This window comes from Cupressus sempervirens, chromosome 8 (genome assembly GCF_028749045.1).
Source record: "Cupressus sempervirens isolate cs-2001-9-10 chromosome 8, ASM2874904v1, whole genome shotgun sequence".
NCBI classification, from domain to species: domain Eukaryota; kingdom Viridiplantae; phylum Streptophyta; class Pinopsida; order Cupressales; family Cupressaceae; genus Cupressus; species Cupressus sempervirens.
The window spans coordinates 423,980,207-424,001,694 of record NC_143125.1 but is presented as its reverse complement, the minus strand read 5'-3'; the positions used below and the strand labels follow the sequence as shown (position 1 = coordinate 424,001,694).

Below are 21,488 nucleotides of genomic sequence, written 5' to 3'. Positions count from 1 at the left end.
TGTTGAATGAATAATCACTATAGACATCACAAGACCCTCTACTTATACTAAACCAAACAATAGGTTGGCCTAGTAAGTTACATTAAATAAACCCTCAAGCCACAAGTTGACTTGGCAACATACATTAAATACATGAAATAACTAAATACTTAGGACAAGCCCCAAGTTTACAATATATAACTAACTCATATGACCAAATAAGAGAACATGCACATAGACATAGGTCTACATGCCATCCAATAATCCAAATCCAAGAGCACATAAACCAACTCCCATAGATAGAAGCTTGTTGAAATAATCTTCAAAGTTTGCAAGTAAATCAAGCACATGTTACCAACAACTGCCAAAAATGACTCTAACCCCAACATGATAAATCCAATCATTATGCACACTTAGAACAAGGTTCCCCAATATTCCTTGAACATAACCCTATTAGAAATAGGAAATATTGGAGGTGGGCAGGGGGGGGTGTTCTTGGTGAATTAGTATTTCACAAAATTTTGCCCAAAATTGGATATCTTTAATAACTTTATAACTTGCACAAGAAAGTAAACTAACTATGTTGAATAGTAAACATAACCATAAAAAAAAGTAACTCATAACACCGTATTTTTTTAACTATGGGAACCCTAGCCAAGGGAAAACCCTTGTAGGGATGGTACCCACAAGATGATTCACTAATCAAAACTATTTGGTTAAAGATATTGACCCTGTTAGGAGTCAGTTACATATGTATATTGTCTCAGTCCTTGTAGAGGACTTAGGCCTTATTAGAAGCCTCAATTGTGTTAGGAGTTGTCATATACAATTCACAAATGTATGCAAGATGAGCCCACTGCCCAAACATGCAATGTATAATAAATTTTTTCAATACAAAAGATAGATATAAAAACCTTTGCACTGTTGTTGATATCTTCAATATTTGATATTGACTTTGTTGCTCTTCACAAAATTTTGTCACAATGTACACTGCCCTAATCATACATAAAAATTTGCATCACATACATATCATTCTCACTTCATAAAAGCACACTTAACTTCACATTTACAATTTTCATTTATACCTTGTTATTTCATAATAATCTACTTTGTCGACCTTCATACCTTTACACATTTGCCAAAATATAAAATCAACTTTTGATATCTTAGGTTAACATCTAGGATGTCATCCCTAATTAGTTAAGTAATAATGTTAGTAAACAAAATAATTCCTTAACCCAAAATACTCATTTCCTTATCTTGCTTTGTTTAGTGTGTACAATACTACAAGTGGTAAGATCATTATAACTTTATTTGTACTGATCATACTATCATGCACTCTTTCACATGTCATCTTTATAGTCTCTGCTATCTATACCTAACTTCACACATGTCAATATTTCTTTTGTGAAAAGCATTGATCAAAACTCTAAGTATTCTATCAAATGAATTGTATAACACTTAGATAATTTTCTATGTAACCCAATTCTTCATCCTTATGATCTGCTCACTTCATATAACTTATATGTTTCCATAAATGACAACATCGTGCTGACCAACCTAGCTAAATTGACATCAATCTCCCCCCTTGACATTGATGACAACATATGGGAAAATTGGTCAAGTCCCAAAATAAAACTTCAAAAATTTACAAAAACTTGTAGCCTTTACAAAATTTCAAAAAAAAAAACTGTGGATCATCATATATACCATATTTCCTTGTTTCTCCTAATTGATATAAATCCCCCATAGATTATAATTATTCACTCTATCAATCTTCTATATGCAATTTTCTTTATATATCTCCCCCTTTGACATGAATGACAAAGGTGTCAAAACTTATATACATGTCAAAATTATTTTACCTTGTTCTTCATGCTAAGTTTTTTAATCCTGGAGATGCAATATGTAAAGTTTAACTTCAAGCTCTGAAAAAAATTTTGCCATGTGTCTTTGACTACCTTAGATATACTAACTAGGGTGCATAGTCCATAGAACACTACCTCTACTACATTAAGGTATGAAGAGATGCACTTTTCATATGATGCATTCACTGCATGACATTCATCCAATTGCCTCTACATATTATTGACCTTCAATGTCAAGTGTTCTCTCAACAATGAGAACCCCTTTATGATTCTTTATTTCTTCAACTCAATGAGCTTTATATCATCATGTATTTGCATAATAGCTACCTCTAAGTCCTCTAAGTCTTCAATCTTAGTGGCTAGTTGTTGAAGCTTATTTATTAGGTCTTGTAACTCATTCTACCTCCCATTCAATTCTTCATTCATATCTTTGACGTAGTTGTATGACATGGTACATTGTCCATACAATGTCTTTCCTTCCATCGGGTATCCTCTTAGTTCCTTGATATAGGTATCAAGTGTTATCAGATCATTTCTGATATTTGTACACATTGTTTCAAACATTTGTGTATCATGCTTTGCTTGTGCATGTGTTAATGCCACTTTTGATAATTGGGTGAACTCATTATCAAAAACTTTCACCAATTTCCTAGCTCTCAACTAGGGATCTACCCTTGCCGCCTTGATTGTTATAGTAGCCTACAATTTCTCTAAAATTTCCTCTATGATCTTTTAAGCTTCTTTACTTTCTTGTTCTTTTCTAGAAGTTTGCTCAAAGATGATATTAGTCCAATCTGATCATCATCTTCACTAGATAGGATCTCCAATTCAAATTCCATTGGAGATTTGAACTTCTCAAGAGTTTGTCACAGAATATTAGCCTCATGCTAAAATATGACTATGTCAACTTTAGTTTCTATGTGCTTTAGTTGGGGCAAGAATGTTGACTCCTACATTACTATCTTCTAATTATTTATAATCTTCCTTTCTTGCTTCTACTCCTCTGTTTCCTTCTCTTCTTCCTTCTTCTTCTCATCTTCTCTTCTTTTGCTTTCCTCCTCTCTTCTTCTTCTTTCCTCTTCTCTTCTTCAAGTCTTTCTCCTTTTCCTCTTCTTGTTTTATCTTTTCCTTTCCTTCTTCATTCCATCTCTCTTCTTATTCCTTCTTTTTCTTCTCTTTTCCTTGTTTCTTCTAACCTCTTTTTCTTCTCCATTTCTTTCTTTCTCTCTTCCTCTTCTTCATCCTCAAAACTAGTATAATGTACCAAATTATCAACAATGGATGGTCTGTAGTCCTTGAATGGATCCTCTTTTATATCCAAGGAAATTCTTGTACTACCTATTTTCATTGTATCAGTAGAAATAGTTATCTTTGGAGTGGTCACTACCTCTATCATTATTGTATCTATTGTTGTTGCTCCTAATGTTTTTGTTGTTATTGTTGATGGTGGTATGACCTATTTTTTTGTTGTAGGTATTGCTCCCCCTATGTCCTTTCTTTTCTTCTCTTGATTGGGTTCCATTGAGGTCATCAACTTCACAATTTCTTATTTTGTTTCCTCATTAACTTCCTCACAACTTCCTCCCATTATGAGTATTGATCTTCTTTTGTTCCTCAGTAAGGGGTCAATACCTTTCATCATATTTGCAAGATTCTCATCATTCTTAACTTCACATAACTTTTGTACCATGCTCTCCCTTATCTTTTTATCTTCTTTAGTTACACTTTTCTTCCTATTTGTCAATCTATCATATAGATCTTTTTGAATTTGTTTATGTACATCTTCAAATATCTTGTTAGACAAAATCATATGCCTAACTATTGCATTTTCCAACTACAATCTATCCATATTACTATATAAATTATAAAACATATTTAAATGTATAGAATTGCCATTGTTGATTGTGTTGTTTAATGTCTCTATCTTTAGCTTCCAAGGTTTCCTTCCAGTAGGAACCTTCACTTCTATCTTCACTTCTTCTTCCTCTTTTTCCTTTATCTCTGCTTCTTCTTCTTATTTATCTAATTTAGACTCAACTATTTGAGTCCTTCTTCTCTGAGTGTCTTGAGGTGTTTTCCTCTTCTTTCCAAGCCCACTGGCCATTTTTTTGGTCATCTTGTGTGTAGGAGATTCTATTGGCTCTTTTTTTACCTTAGTTAACCTCACTAACCTTTTGGTACTCAAAGGGGTAACTATTTGTACTCTGACAATATTGACATCTTCTTCATCTTTCTACTTCTAGACTAATGGTACAAAAGGTGGTTGCTCTTGTGATATTGCACCATTAAAGGTTTAGCAATTAATATTTTAGACTGTCCACTTGCTCTTATTTCTAGAGCAATTCCCATAGCTTCCTTGTATTCTTCTTTACTCATGCCTGATTCCTTCAAATGGTTTCTATTTTCTTGTCCACTATTTTCTTTATTTCTTCGCTATGAAGCTGAGTGTCTATCCCCCTAACCTTTTCTACATATGTGCCCCATCTAGGACACTCCTTGTCTTTCTTTGATTCTAAGATTATCTTTGCATACCTTACTATCAATTTCTTTGACATTTCATACACCATAGGGTCAATGAACTTAACCCTTGGTTCTACTGCTTCCATACATGTTACATCAGTTTCAACTATGAAACATATGCCATCTTTATATTTCTCTACTACGGATGGAGGGATTAGGGATGGAAGGATTCAGTATCTTTGTTTCATCTCTGCTTGAAAATTCCTCATCATTCTAGTAATATCTTCTGTCATTTGGTCTTTTGAATGCTTCTTATATTAGTGTGTAACAAGGTTCATATTGCATTTGTTGGTATTCCACTCATAATTTGGCATTCCAAGAAATCTTCTTATTAGTTGGAAAAATAAATGTGTTATTAAAGACTCAAACCTAAATATTGCACCCTTTGTTCTCTTAATTCTGTCAATGTTGTCCAGTAATTGTTACTTCAATATCTCACACATGTTCACTTTTTCTTTCTTTACAGTCATTAGATAAGCTGCATGGATAAATCCAACATGCACTGACTTTGACCTTGAGCTATAATTCATCTTGTAGCCAATTATCTTGCTCACCAATTGGACATCAATCTCATTGATCAAATCCATCTTTGTATTCATTCCATCTAACTTGGTTTTCAAAGTGGTTTCAACTAGCTTCTTCTCATTCCTCTCATTCATAGGATTGCTACCTTCATTACAAGTAGTCCTGAAAGTTTATGAATCATGTCATTGTTAATCATAACCAGTATGTCACCAACCCAAAATATATCTTCGTGAATCTGATCATAATAATTCTTGTCCATCCATGGATGTTGAACTCCATATAAAACATATGCCTAATGATGTTTAGGTCATTTAGGTTCAAACCCTTACTTAAGTAATAGGTCATTGCTGCAAACTAAGTATAGGTCTCTATGGATGTAATCATCACCTATACTGTCAAATTTACAATGAATGTATGCCCTAATTTCCTCTACATGTAAAACATTGTAGGGTACTTGTGAAAATACTCCTATAGTATCATCTTCCAATGAAACATGGGGATGCTTCTTGAATTTATACCTAGGCCTTTCACTAACATCACATACTGTTGGGGTTGTCATTCTTTCAAATTAAAATTCCAATTTATGACTATGCAAGTGATAAATACCTCAATTTTGTGAAACCAAGACTTGCTAATTTTTCTTGCTCAAATTAGTTCAATTATGCCTTCAAATTTTCTCCAAATCTCTTCTTTACCTCTTGCACAATAAAGTGGTACTTAACAACTCAATTTGAATCTTTAAATCACATCAAATTCACTTTTCCATTAATTGCACACATACACAATCACTAGAAAGTTATTTCTGCATACTAGTTGACTTCTTTTGCTTTACGCACTTACATGCAAGCTTCAAAACTTATGCACTCTTAGCCATAGATTCTTCTCAAATACTCTACCTCATACTAACTGCACAAGTCTTAATTCATCTCCTAAGTTTATGATCCTAAATTTCTAATGTTTTTCTTATAAGATAAGTTGCTCAATCAAATAATGATTGTTTACCAACTATCACTAATTTCAATATGTTATTTGGTGCTTCACTTGACTTACTTTCCATCACAACATATGAACTTATTGGTTCCTTAGCTTTAGCAAATTATTCATCAAGGTTTCCTACAAGATCTTTTATGTTTTCTCTTTGATTATTATTGTTATTCTCATTCCTTTTATTGTTGTTCACGTTCCTTCTAGGGTTAGGGTTTCTCATGCTTATCTTATAAAATCTTGTCGTGTGTCCCATGTTGTTACAAATCTAATAGACTATAACATTATTTCTATATCCAGGTCTTGACTAACGAATTTGTATTCTGCAATCTCTGGGAATATGTTCAAAATTATTGCACTTATAACACATAACTCTATTCCTTATCACTTTGGTTCCTCCAATAGGTCTATTTGTTGCAGGGTTAGTACCTTTAAACATTCTACCATTGTTATTACTATTATCAAATTTAGGCTTTCCACAATTTACCACTCTATGACTAAACCCATGACAATTATAACAATATCTAGAGATAGGTTTAAATAACTTACCTGTCCAGTCTCTTTTCATATGACCAAATTCATTGCATACATAACATCTACCTTTGAATAAATTCCTTACTTCTTTAGGTGATTCAACTTGCTCTGGTTGCTTAAGTACATCAACTTGCTCAAGCTAATTTAGTTGCTCAACTTGCTTAGGTACTTCTTCAAATTGACTTGCCTCAATCTTGTTATGATTATTTTATTTATGTTCAAACTTATGGATCACAAGATCTAGTTCTTTTCTAGCTTCAAACTTCTTGGGTGACTTTTTCTCCAAGCTATCCAAGACTTGTATTATCATTAGAGGGTCTCTGTATAAAGATCTTCTCATCAAACTTTTTAGTACTAGAATATAACTTTTCAAGTTGTAGCTTAGACCGATTTGACTCTCCGTTCACAATAGTATTATACTTTTCAAGTCTTACATATTGCAACTTTGTAGACTAATGCTCAAATGTTACTTTGGTAATATTGGATCTCAGATATGCACTTTTAGCTTTCAATTCTGACTCAACTTTACTATCATCATCCTTCAAGCTCAACTTCATATTAGTAATCTTCAGTTCATGCTTCAGAATCTCATTTTCTTTCTTCAGCCTTGAAAATTTATCGTTGTCCTTGATATGATATCTAGACTCTTTCTTGGACTTAAGATAATCTATCTTCTCTTTCAACTTCCCAATGTAGTCTTTAGCATCTTCATATATGTCCTTCAGAGTATCTCTTTCATCGGTAAGAATAATAATATGCTCAAGAACTTCTTTTAGGTTCTTCTATAACTGTTCCATATCCATAGGGATCTTACTCAAGCTATTAAGCCTTTTTGGAGTAACTTTTCTCTAGTACCAATTGCTAGAAATAGAAAATACTAGTGAGGGAGGGGGGCGGGGGGGGTTGAATCAATATTTCACAAACTTTTGCCCAGAACTAGATATCTTTAATAACTTTATAACTTGCATAAGAAAGTAAACTAACTATGTTGAATAGTAAACATAACCATAAAACAAAGTAATTCTTAACACCATTTTTTTTAGCTAGGAAAACCCTGGCCAAGGGAAAACCTTGGTGGAGATGGTACCCACAAGATGACCCACTAATCAAAAGTATCTGGTTAAAGATATTGACCCTGTTAAGAGTCTATTACATTCAAATAGTGTTTTGGTCCTTGTTAGAAGACTTAGGTCTTGTTAGAAGCCTCAACCCTATTAGGATTTTTCATATACAATTTATAAATGTTTGCAAGATGAGCTCAGTGCCCAAACATGCAATGTACAATGAAGTTCTTCAATACAAAAGATAGATACAAAAACCTTTGTACTGTTGCTGATATCTTTAATCTTTGATATTGCCTTTATTGCTCTTCACAAAACTTTGTCACAATTTGCATTGCTCTAATCATACATCAAAATTCACATCACATACATATCATTCTCACTTCATAAGAAGCACACTTACCTTCACATTTACAATTTTCTTTTATACCTTTTTATTTGATAATTATCTTCTTTATCAACCTTCATACCTTTACACATTTACCAAAATATAAAATCAACTTTCACTATGTTAGGGTTAACATCTAGGATGTCGTCCCTAATTAGTTAAGTAATTATTTTGGTAAACAAAATAATTCCTTAACCCAAAATACTCATTTCCTTATCTTGCTATGTTCTGCCTATACAATACTGCAATTGGTAAAATCATTATAACTCTATTTGTATTGATCGTACTGTCTTGCACTCTTGCACACATCATCCTTATAGTTTTTAATATTCGTACCTAACTTCACACCTATCAATATGTCTTCTATAAACCTCGTTGATCAAAACTCTAACTGTTCTATCAGATGAACTGTATAACACTAAGATAATTTTCTAAGTATGTAACCCAATTCTTCATCTTTATGATCTTCTCACTTCATATGGCTTATTTGTTGCCATAAATGACAACATCATGCCGACCAACCTAGCCAAATTGCCAACAAACTCTAAATGCACGAACCATCATTCCACAAAATCAAGCTCAATGCCCCTGCATATAGGATTGCTGACTACCCCAGGTGCTCCTACATAAGATCCTCGATGACTTTTTTGAGGCTACTTTATGTACTTTTCTTTATAATTATTAAGAACATAATACCTTATTACCGATAAGGTGTATACATATACATATATATATATATATATATATATATATATATATATATATATATATATATATATATATATATATATATATATATATATATATATATATATATATATATATATATATATATATATATATATATATATATATATATATATATATACATGTATACATGTATACATGTATATCTGTATATCTGTATATGTATATGTATATGTATATGTATATGTAATTTTCTTTATCCATATAAACCTAAAAAATATATATATATATAAATCTCAACCAATCAAAAAAATAATACATAAGAATGAAATAAATTAGAAAGTTATCATCGAAGAGAAGGTGATTTATTATATTTGAATTAGAAACATAGCAATGGAACAATATTATCCTCGTCTAAACAAAAGTGAAATTTATTTTTATAAATAAAGATAGGAATTAAGGACAAAAACAAGACTATTTTTGGACTTTTTAAAATTCATTTATTATTAATTTCTAGAATCATTTTCTCCTCAAATTTTAAAAAGTGATATGCACATATGGATATTAAATATATGACATTTGAATGCTAATTTAAATAATGTTAGAGAGAGTTTAAGAATTATATATTCTACCATATCTATATGAAAAATAGAACTTGCATAGTAAATGGTTGAATTATTATTTTGGTAATGTGCCTTAAATTTCTAATTTTAAAGCGAGTTTTTGCTTTTGGACTATTTTATCAGTTTTCTCCATTTAGTTGTAAGACAGTCACCTCCTTCCGGAGACACAAGAATAAATTGAAGGTTCTCTTCATATTTTTTTAAAAACACAACTCCAATTTTTAGTGACAAATAAAATAATTTTAATAAACATGGATATCGATTTGAAGGAAATTGAGAAGTAAAATTTTATTTTATAAATCCATACCTTAGTCATAGAAACTATTCCACACACATGAATACAAATCCAACTTGTTTACTAAAGTGATTAAAGTAATTTGAATGATTTAAGGTTTTTAGTTTTCCTAAGAAAAAATAAAATGAATTAAAATTAAACACAAAATTGAAATTCCCAACACAAATCCAAATGTAGTTTTTTTAAAAATATCTTGGACTTAAGATAATCTATCTTGTCTTTCAACTTTCCAATGTAGTCTTTAACATCTTCATATTTGTCCTTTAGAGTATCTCTTTCATTGGTAAGAATATCAATTTTCTCAAGAGCTTCTTCTGTAATTGTTCCATATCCATAGGGATCTTAGTCAAGTTGTTTGGTCTTTTCTAAGTAACTTTTTTCTAATACCAATTGCCAGAAATAGGAAATACTGAGAGGGGAGGTGGGGGGTGGTGAATCAATATTTCACAAACTTTTGCCCAAATTGGATAACTTTATAACTTGCATAAGAAAGTAAACTAACTATGTTGAATAGTAAATATAACCATTAAAACTATGTTGAATAGTAAATATAACCATTAAAACTATGTTGAATAGTAAATATAACCATTAAAAAAAAGTAACTCATAACACCATATGTTGTTAACTAGGAAAACCTTGGCCAAGGGAAAACCCCGGTTGGGATGGTACCCATAAGATGGCCCACTAATCAAAAGTATCTGGATAAAGATATTGACCCTGTTAGAAGTCTATTACATCTGTACAGTGTCTCAATCCTTGTTAGAGGACTTAGGCCTTGTTAGAAGCCTCAAACTTGTTAGGAGTTGTCATATACAATTTACAAATGTATGCAAGATGAGCCCGGTGCCCAAACATGTAATGTATAATGAAGTTCTTCAATACAAAAGATAGATACAAAAACCTTTGTACTATTGTTGATATCTTCAATATCTGATATTGCCTTTACTGCTCTTCACAAAACTTTGTCACAACTCACGCTACTCTAATCATACATCAGAATTTGCATCACAAAAATATCATTCTCACTTCATAAGAAGCACACTTAACTTCACATTTACAATTTTCTTTATACCTTGTTATTTCATAATTATCTGCTTTGTTGACCTTCATACCTTTACATGTTTACCAAAATATAAAATCAACTTTCATTATATTAGGGTTAACATATAGGATGTCGTCCCTAATTAGTCAAGTAATTATTTTGCTAAAAAAAATAATTCCTTGACCCAAAATACTCATTTCCTTATCTTACTCTATTATGCCTATACAATACTGCAACTGGTAAAATCATTATAGCTCTGTTTGTATTGACTATACTATCTCACACTCTTGCACACATCATCCTTATAGTATTTTCTATCTGTACCTAACTTCACACATGTCAATATTGCTTTTGTGAACTGCGTTAATCAAAACTCTAACTATTCTATCAAATGAACTATATAACACTTAGACAATTTTCCAAGCATGTAACCTAATTCTTCTTCCTTATAATCTTCTCACTTCACATGACTTATATGCTGCCATAAATGACAACACCATGCTAACTAACCTAGCCAAATTGCATAACTATGGGAGAATATCAATGGGCGCTCTTTCAGAATTTGAATTAGTTGGTTTGTTTGTAGGCAAGAAACTAGTCGAGGAGAATCTAGCTGGAGGTACAGACCCTGGAGGAATGGTAGGGGATGCTGAGAAGTTAGCGGGGTAAGAATCTTTGGTCGATGTGGACAATGGAAAGTCTTTGGGTGATTTTGAACCTTTGTGTGGGGTCCGTATCCCACCATTGGTTTCCTTGTCTGTTTTTCATGTGTCGGGATAGGATCTCAAGAAGGAGAAAGATAACGTTGATTCTTTCAAGGAAAAGTCCTCTGAAGGGCTGAAGCAAGGGGTCTCAGAATGAAAAACTTGGTCATCCCTGTTTGGCAAGAAACCCACTATAAAATCTCTTTTCTTGTCGGTGACTGCTAAGACCTGCTGGGAGAAAGGTGAGTTTCAAGTTTTTATTCCAAACCCTTTAGTTAATTTTTCTGTGTCTTCCAAGGATTTCACCCTAGTGGGTAAATTTTTAGGCGCAAGACCAAATCTTGAATCTCTTAGAAAAATGGTTAAAAGGAAATGGGTTATTAAAGGAGAGGTAGATATTGCTCCCATGTTGAATGGCTTCTTTCGTTTATCTTCAACTATAAAGAAGACATGGATAGGGTTCTTTGTGGAGGACCATGGTCTTTTGGTAAAAGCTCTCTTACCATTACAAAATGGGAACCTAACATGGATCTTTCAAACTCTTTTTTCTTAACCACTCCCATCTAGGCTAGACTTCTTGGGCTCCCTTTAGAATTCTGGCATGAAGACATTTTTAAAGGTATTGCTAGTTCCTTTGGTGAACTTGTGGCATTGGATAATGCTACGGCTTCTAGAACCAAACTTCATTGTGCCAGAATTTTTGTTAAAGTGGCAGACCTGAATCATCTCCCAGCTAAGGTGGATATGATTTCCAAATTGGGTAAAAAAAATCAAGAAATATTTTTTGAAGATTTGCCTAATTCCTGTTATGCTTGTAAGAAGTAAGGGCATTTGGTTAAAACTATCCTTCCAAAAGTAAAAATCAGTCTAGCAGTAGTTTGGATGGGAAAAAGAACAAGGTTCAACAAAAGAAAGTATGGAAACCCAAAGAAGGCCATCACCAAGAACAAAAGATTAATGAAGAACTTCAAGCTCCATAGGCTGAGGCAGATAAAGAGTTTTCTTCTGAGGAAGCTAACTCTGAGAAAAAAGGTCTTGGTTTACATTCTGAAACCAGTTTACCTGAACAAAGATCAAAAGATTAGGAAGATTCATAAAAAAAAATCACTATTTATCAGAGGATAGAAGAACAATGGAGAGATTTTGATCACAAAATTGTGCTTGAGGAAGGAGAAATTTTGGCTGATACTAAAAATTTACCTAAGGAGGGAGATCCTCTTTTTTCTTAGTCCAGGGAGATCCAGGTGCTATCTCGGATTGATAATGACCTTTCTATGGATGAGCCTCCTCCCCTAGATGATGTGAAAGAAAATGTCTCAACTCATAAACCAAACCAAAGAAAAAGGGTTGAAAAAAAGAACAATACTAAGGGGGTAGAGACTAGAAGCAGCAAAATAGATCAGCATATCAAGGTGAAACCACTTGCTTCTAATCCGAATAAAACTAGGAAAAGAACAAAATAACACTCTAAGGTGAAACTGGATGTTGGCTCCCTAGACAAACCTGGAAGAAGATCTACTAAGAAAACTAGAGAGTTAGAAAGTATGCAGAATAGTGCTAGCAGGCAACTATTCTGGATTTTACTCCTAAAAAATAGATATGAAGATCATAACTTGGAATATTAGGGGGTTGAATAGTACTCATAAACTAGACATTGTTAGGAATTTTATTAGAGAACAAAAGCCTGATTTTCTCTTCCTTCAAGAAACTAAGATGAATAAAGGGAAAGCAGAACAACTTAAAGCTTTTAAAAACTATTCAATAAATGCCAACAGTTTAGAAGGGGCATCAGGGGGGACTCTGATGTTATGGAAGAAGAACTATTACTCTAGAACAATTTTGATTGCTAGTAAACATCTTATGATAGCCAAAATTACTAGTATAGACTAGAAGGAGGGTTGGTATATTGTGAATATTTATGCTCCAAACATAAAGCATCTAAGAAAAAAGGTCTGGGATTTTGTTTCTAATTTTAAAAGTAAAGACTATTCTGGACGATGGATTATAATGGGAGATTTTAATGTCCCTCTTTATGATCATGAGAAAATGGGAGGCAATGCTACTCAGTTGGAAGGAAGATTGGATTTAATGGAATTTATAAATAAAGAGGGCTTAATGGATATGGTCCTCCATGGAATTCAGTTCACTTGGAGTAACAAGAGAGTTGGTAATGAATGTATTCAGGCTAGGCTTGACTGTGCTCTTCTTTCTCCTAATTGGACTAAAGACTTCATTTGTAAGCTGGAAGCTTGTCAAAAAATTAGATCGGATCATTTCCCCCTTATCTTCACTACTGCGAAGATTAACCTTAAGAATAATTTTCCTTTTAGATTTGAGAAGATGTGGATGCAGCACCCACAATTTGAAAGTAAATTGAAAGAATGGTGGAATATTGATTTTGAAGGCACATCCCTCTTTAGAGTTGCTTCCAAGCTTAAAAATGTTAAAAGGGAAGTCAAAAGATGGAACAAGAACAGCTTTGGGAACATTTTTTAGAACAAAATAGCTGTTAAGGAGGATATTCTAAAAATTCAAGAAAAAATCTAGAAGGAAGGATATACTTCTGACCTCCTCCTTGAAGAAAATGAAAAGCTTGCTCAATACCATGACATCATCACTAAAGAAGAAATCTACTAGAGACAAAGATCTAGGTTGATATGGTTGAGGGAAGGAGATAAAAATACAAAGTTTTTCCATCTCTCCACTCTGAAGCATAGGGCCAAAACTTGCATATCATACCTAAAAAAGGGAGATGTGAAGATTGTTGAGGACAAGGTCATCATGGATGAGATGATGACTTTTTTCTCTTCTCTAATGACGACTGATCCCAACATCAATGTGGATAGTCAGGCTGAATTCCTCAGAGTGATTCCTTCACTAATTTCAAAGGAACAGAATAAAATGTTATGTTCAATTTCTAAGGATGATGAGATCTTCAAAGCTGTTTGCTCTCTCAGAGGAGATAAAGCTCCTGCTCCTAATGGTTTCCCCATTTTTTTCTTCCAAAAGCTTTGGAGAGTCATGGGTAAAGATGTTTGTGATGTTGTCAAGGAATTCTATGAGGTAAAATAGATGCTTAAGGAAGTCAATTCCACCTTTTTGTGCCTTATTCCTAAGAAAATTGGTGCTGACTATTCGGATCAGTTTAGACCAATCAGCCTCTGTAACTCTTTCTACAAAATTATTTGCAAAGTTCTCACCTCCAGACTTATTCAGGTGATCCTGTTGATTATTGTTGATCAACAGAATGGATTCGTCCCAAGTAGACAAATCCTTAATTCTATCATCTCTGCTCATGAGAATATTCATTCCTTGTCTTGTTCTAACAATCAGGGTTTCATTATGAAAGTGGACATTGCAAAGGCCTATGATAGAGTGGATAAGTCTTTCCTCTGTAATATTTTGCTTGCTTTTGGCTTTGACCATAAGGTTGTTGGTATGATCCATCAATTGATTTCTACCTCTTCTATCACTGTCTTGGTTAATGGTAGCTCCTCTCATTTCTTTTTTCCCTCTCGTGGGCTGAGACAAGGTGATCCTTTATCCCCCATCCTTTTTGTTATTATGGCTGACTGCTTGGGGAGATTTATTGGGGACTTGGTCCAAAGAGGTTTGATTAAGGGTTTACAACCATCTTCCCATCCTTTAATTTTTTCTCATGGACAATTTGTTGATGATACCATCTTCATGGGTAAGACTAAAGTGAAGGAAGCCAGAATTTTAAAGCAAGCTATTAACTTATATTCTTCTGCATCAGGACAATTGGTTAACTGGAGTAAAAGTGTTGTGTTCTTTATTAACACCCCTATCCACAGACAATTTAAAATTGCTAAAATCCTGGGATGTTCTATTGGATCTCTCCCATTCTCTTACTTGGGGCTTCCCCTAGGTTTGAAGGTCCTTGATGCTTTCTGGGAAGATCTTATAAACAAATTCAGTAAGAAACTGGAGGGATGGAAAGGAAATCTTTTAAGCCAGGTTAGTAAGTTAACTCTTCTCAAAGCTTGTCTCCAAAGCATACCTACTTATGCTCTAAGTCTTTTTCAGAATTCATTTTAAATTTGCTGAGTCAATTGATAAAATTCAAAGAAATTTCTTATGGATTGGCTCTGAGGAAAAAAGGAGAATTCCTTTAATTTCTTGGGATCAATTTTGTAAACCCTGAAGTGAAGGGGGATTGGGAATACGAAAAATTGGAAGTATGAATAAAGCACCTTTAGCCAAACAAGGGTGGAGAGTTTACCATGACAGCAAAGAGTGGAGTACCATATGAAAACATAAGTATCTCTTCAATGCTGAATCCCTTCCTAATTTCTTCACCTCTCCTGATGTTATCCATTCTTCCTCCATATGGGGAGCTGTTCAGGGCACCAAGAAAACTTTAGAAAAAGGATGCTCCTAGAAAATTGGTAATGGGCTAAAGGTGAAATTTTGGGAGGATATTTGGCTTAAGGACCATCCTTTGATTGGAGACTTTCATGACAAGGCTTTAGTTGACCGATGCAAGCAAAGATTTGACTTTCTAGTAAATCATTATTGGCAGAATGATTCTTGGGTGAATTTAACTAATGTTGATCAAGGTTTTAGTAATATCCAACTCTCCCTAAATGTTGTCTCTCTTTACCCTTATCTTGAGGATGAGATTATCTGGCATGCTGATCCTAATGGTCAATTTAAAGTCTCTTCTATCTTTGCTTCAAAGGATAAGGGTAATCAACCTTTCTGGTCACATGCTTGGATTAAGGGTCTCATACCCAAAATTAACATATTCTTTTGGATTCTTCTCCAAAACAAAATTTTGACCCTTGACAACTTGCAAAAAAGAGGTATAAATGTGGTTAATAGGTGTACTTTATGTAGAAATGGACTTGAAGATAGAGATCATATGTTTTTGAGTTGTTCCTATACCCAGGAAGTTTGGACTAAGATTTTGAATTTTTGGGGTATGACATGGGTCCATCAAAACAATGTGGATCTTTGTTTCAAAAGTTGGAGTTGCCCCTCAAAGGATCACGATGCTCAATTTCTTTGGAAATTAACCCTCCCTCACCTTTGGTGGGGCATTTGGAAAGAAATAAATAATAGGATATTCAGAAATAAAGATCTTCCAGGATGGGCGTTAGGTCAGAATATCATAAGAGCCTTTAAGGAGAATTTTAAATCCCAGAGGAAGTCTGGTCAAACCTTCCAACTTGATAACCCTTTACTATCTCAAGGATCTAAGTTGAAAATTGATAATCCTAGATCGATCATAAAATGGTTTGTTCCTCCTAATGGATGGATCAAAGGGAACTTTGATGGAGCTGCAAAGGGAAATCCGAGAAGAGCATGATGTGGAGGTGTTCTTAGAGATCATGTGGGAAATGTTATTGATGCTATAGCAGTCCTTATTGGTCACTTGAATAGCCATATTGCTGAAGCTACTGCAACCCTCTATACCATTAAATTAGCTATTGATTTGGGGTATTCCAAATTATGGTTGGAAGGTGATTCTCTGAATATTATTAATACCCTAAATAATAAAAATTCTATCTCATGGTCTATAGAGGCTACGGTTATGGAAATCAAAACCTTATTTCAAAAATTTGAAAAAGTGGTCATTTCCCATACATATAGAGAAGCCAACGGGGCTGCTGACTAGATAGCCAATCATGCAGTTCAAATGGGGCATAAGGTGAGGTGGCTTGATGAATTAAACAAGCATGTGGATCTTAAAGCAATTATTAATTATGATGCTATTCATTCCAAAGTGGGAAAGATTTGCTTGGATTAAAAATTTAATGATTTGCGGGAGTGGCCTTACAACTGTCAAATTACCTTCCCTAAGGAGGTACATTCATGTGATGGTTATGTGCTCTCTGCACATATCATCGAAAAGGCAACCTCGATCTCGAGTGTAATGCCCCGCCCAGAGATCCTTGGAAACAAGGATCCAAATCAAGCCAAGATATTTTTTTTTTTACAAGTATGAATGCACATGACAACATCATACAGGGATCACAAAGATCGCAACGAAAGACTTCAACACAATCCCGGCAACCAACGAATCTCCAAACGCCACTACAAAACCGACACACCCAAACAAAACCAACAACCACCACAACAAGATGAGGGCACAAGAAATGACCACTCATCAACAAAACACCAAGCTGGGGTAAAATGCAGAATCCCAAAATTTGGCTAAGCCTGAAATCTTGAAGCCCTAAAAATTGGCTAAGTTTGGATTTCTGAAGCCTTGAAATTTCCTAGAATCCATAACTTATCACTGAGAGGTCTGATACCTATCTCAAACGATTTGTCGCATATATTAAAATATACGTCAACTTATACTTAAACGATATATTTTAAACCCTAAGAGACTAAAACAGAAACACAAAAACTGCATTCAAGAGAAACCAACAAAATGCAAAATGCAACAGCATAGGGTCGAAGAATGCCCAAAAGGGTATCCAAAACAACTCTCAAATAGATCGAATCACGAACAAAAGTGCCTGCTGATGGCTCGTGCAGGTTTTTCACAAAAATCGTGCGACACTTTTTACTAAGGGAGGGCGATACTTCTCCCTTACTGCGTGCGACACTTCTCAAGAAGGCGTGCGATACTGGAAAAGTATCGCGCGACATTTCTCATAAAGTCGTGCGACACTCTTCCAGTGTCGTACAACACTTCTCCAGTAATGCATGCGACACTTTATAGTATCGTACGACATTCTTTCTATGGGTGTGCGATACTTTATCAGTGTCGCACAATGCTGAACAAATGTCGCCCATAGAAAGTAAAAACACTTCCAAAACTCAAAAACGAGGAAAAACCAACAAAAGAACCTCCACACCGGGGAGTACCAAATCCACAAAGGCTTGAGGAATGAACACTCAAGTGCAAGAACAACACAGAATGAAGAACACCAAACCATCTAAACTACAGCAGCAAAGAACACACTGAAAATAAGCATTGCGGAGAACAAAAGCAACATCGCAATGTACAGAAATGCATCTCAGGAACAAGACAACCAAACTAAGTACGCGGTTCCTCCCAACCGTCAATAGCATCATAAGACCATCGTGGGTCCTAGCCATCCCCCGCGCGTAACATCCCAAGCCACCGACCAAATCGTCAGTACTGTCGTAATAGGGACGTCACTACTAAAACATGCACAATAACAGCATAAGAAAATCTAACATGCTAGTGATAACGCATAAGATAATCCTACAGTAGATAACATCACCTATCACATGCTAAATAGCAGTAAGCAACAGATATACTACTAAAGCAAATCACATCATCTAATCATATGCTAAACATCATAATAAGGGAATGCGCCAAATAAAATAACATCATCTAAACATGATATACAAGCATCCCAATGAAAGCATAAATCACAAGAAAGCATACTCTAGAACCCGAAGTACCAAGTGAAGACATCCAGCAACGGTCGCACTAGGACAAAAGATCGTCTTTGTACACCGGTCCCTAGCAATGGTGAAGGTAGCTACGCCTCCCAACCACGTGGCACTTTTAGGTCCACACCCGCCGTGCTGATGGAGATAATGATCTAACCACAAACACACAAAAATCACAACATCCATGGCTAACACTCACGCCAGACAGTATGATGGCTGCAACCAAGAGCCTAAGATAATGCAAGGAGTACAGGTCCTGGTCAGACACTCAATAGGCTACTATGTAGGGACTAACATCACGGAGAGTCGCTTGGCATCAAAAAGCCCAAGCTAGGACTTGCGTAGATTCAACATCCCTCAATGGAAAGGTTCTTGCACCCCAAACCTTTTTATTATCTTAAGTTTTATTACCAGTCACACATTTTATTTAATTTTCACTTAATTAAAGCTTCCTTCGCCAACCCTCTGGGCACAATGATCACCAGGCTGCAAGGTAGAAGCCCCCTCCATATGCTACCCTACCCTACCCATGCTCATCCTACAACAAGTGCTCGTGGACATGCATACTCCCATCCCAACCCCAATGATCATAACTTTCGGCAAATCCACAGAAGATCGGGCCTCGCAAGTCACCCAACGAATGTACGCGCACGTACTCGTGTGTGGCGCACCACCATCACAAAGATCATAACACAAGGACAGGAATGAGAACACAATGCAAAGAAAACACCCAACTGAGGGCAACATGGGAAGGATGGATTCTACACAAATCCCAAAGCCAATAAAATCATACATCATTAAATCACTCAATCGGCCTCAATCCAAGAGTATGGATTCTACACGAATCCCAATGATGCAACAAGACCAAACATCATGAACTCACTCAACCGACCTCAATCCGAGAGTATGGATTCTACACGAATCCTAGCGTTCACGAACAAAAGCAAAGGTCCAAAAGAAACCATAACAAGAAACAAATCACTCAACCGAACACAAAGTCGAGAGTACAGGTGTGACACACATCCCAATGCAACAAAAGGTGCAAAAGTGGTCTGACTGATATCCAAACGGATCATCAAGGTCCACGACCCACATTGTGCCAAGAAAACCCAAGAAAACAGGGCAGCACACAAAACGAGGTAAAAACCCCAAAAAATTGAAAAATTTCAAAATTAAAACCCATTTGGCCTTTGGGTTCAAAACCCCCAAAAATCCAAAAATAAATGGAATCGGACACCGTATGCAAAAACGGCCAGCATAACGGCGTAAAATTCCAAACCCTCATCCCAAAAAATAGGGAAATGTTCATACCCGCCCAACGGGGTTTAACTAGCATACAGAAACGGAGGGGAACACTAGTTCTCAACCTCCAAACAAACGACTACCAAAAATAGAAGCAAAAACGAAGCAGAAACAATAAAACAGGAAAGCCCTACCTCACAACCAAAAGGGCAAAACGAGAATCTGAACCATAAAATTAATCTCGCAGAAGTAGTTGAAAATCGCGACAATCCAAGGTTTCCCCGAGCTGGATCCAACGAGCCCAACCTCGCGACGATCCCACGCCCGTAGCTCCCACAATGAACAAAATAGTAAATCCTCATGAAGAGGATTTTGGGTTTTAGTCTCCAACTTTCCAATTCAAAAGTGAGAAGTCAGGAATTAAATTCCTTTTTGGATACTTATTCACTTTTCGGGTGAATAATCGATTAGGGCATTTAACCAGCCAATCTAGTTAAACCTCGAATCGACCCAAACAAAAATAGGCTATTCCTATAAATAGGAATTCATCTATGGCAAAGCTGCCAGAAATTAAAATAAATCAATAAAAAAGCTCGAAATCCCAAAAACACAAAAATCTCCTTAATAACTTTCGCGACAATGCGAACCTCTAAATGCACAGACATGCTTACTGGTCTAATCACATAATGCAAATGAGTTTGGATTTAATAATCATCAAAAGGTTTAAATTAAACATTTAATTATGGATACGTCGACCATACAAAGACGACATTGGTAAAATATGAAAGGCTGAATCACTAACTCCATGTGCCACTGCCAGGGATATAATCCTGCACACTAAACAACACGATCAAGTGCAATTGCATATAATAACATAGCCGAAGCAATAATGTGTTAAATCACCTAATTTAACCATTTATTTAATTATATTAAAATAATCTATTTACATCACTCACGTTCGCAAAAGGCATAGCAATGCAGGAATGAAGTAAATAACCATAGCACTAAATCCATCATATAGCAAAATCAGAGGTATGTCCAAATACCAGATAATCAGATAACATCATAAAACACAATGTCATCTCAAAATGGCATCATCATGCAATATGATTAACTGAACAACATAGTAGTCTAATATCTATGATACTGGAATCAAAGAGTAACATTTGACCCTCAGGTCATCTAATGTAAAACATCACATAAGAACAGATATCTCTCAAATCAAAATAAAACAAGGTAAATGTCCGCAGCACATAACCAAATAATCCAACAAGAACAATCCATTCTAATTACTTAAGCATTTAATAATGATTGGTTACTCTACATTAAAAAGGCATTTAAAATGCATAAGCAAACACAGTAAAAAACATGACTAACCACTGCTACAGGAACCTAGTCCAGTGTAGCATGGTAAAAGAACATAGTGCAATCTCTGCACACATCTCAGGGTAATCACGAAAAAACCTCATGATACCACATCGATCCTGGTAACCACTGGCACAAACCTCAGTGAACCAAAAATCACATCATAATCTTAAAGATCAGTCAAAAGCATAATCAAAGCAACTGATACAGAAACATAAATCCAAACACCTCAATGGTGTAGACCACTCAGGGTCACAATCATGATCCCAT

The 21,488-nt window shown here is 34.9% G+C and overlaps 1 pseudogene; it reads left to right on the top strand.

The window, feature by feature from the left end:
- Positions 1–21,488, top strand: part of LOC149543043 (uncharacterized) — a 63,572-nt pseudogene that overhangs the window by 37,006 nt on the left and 5,078 nt on the right.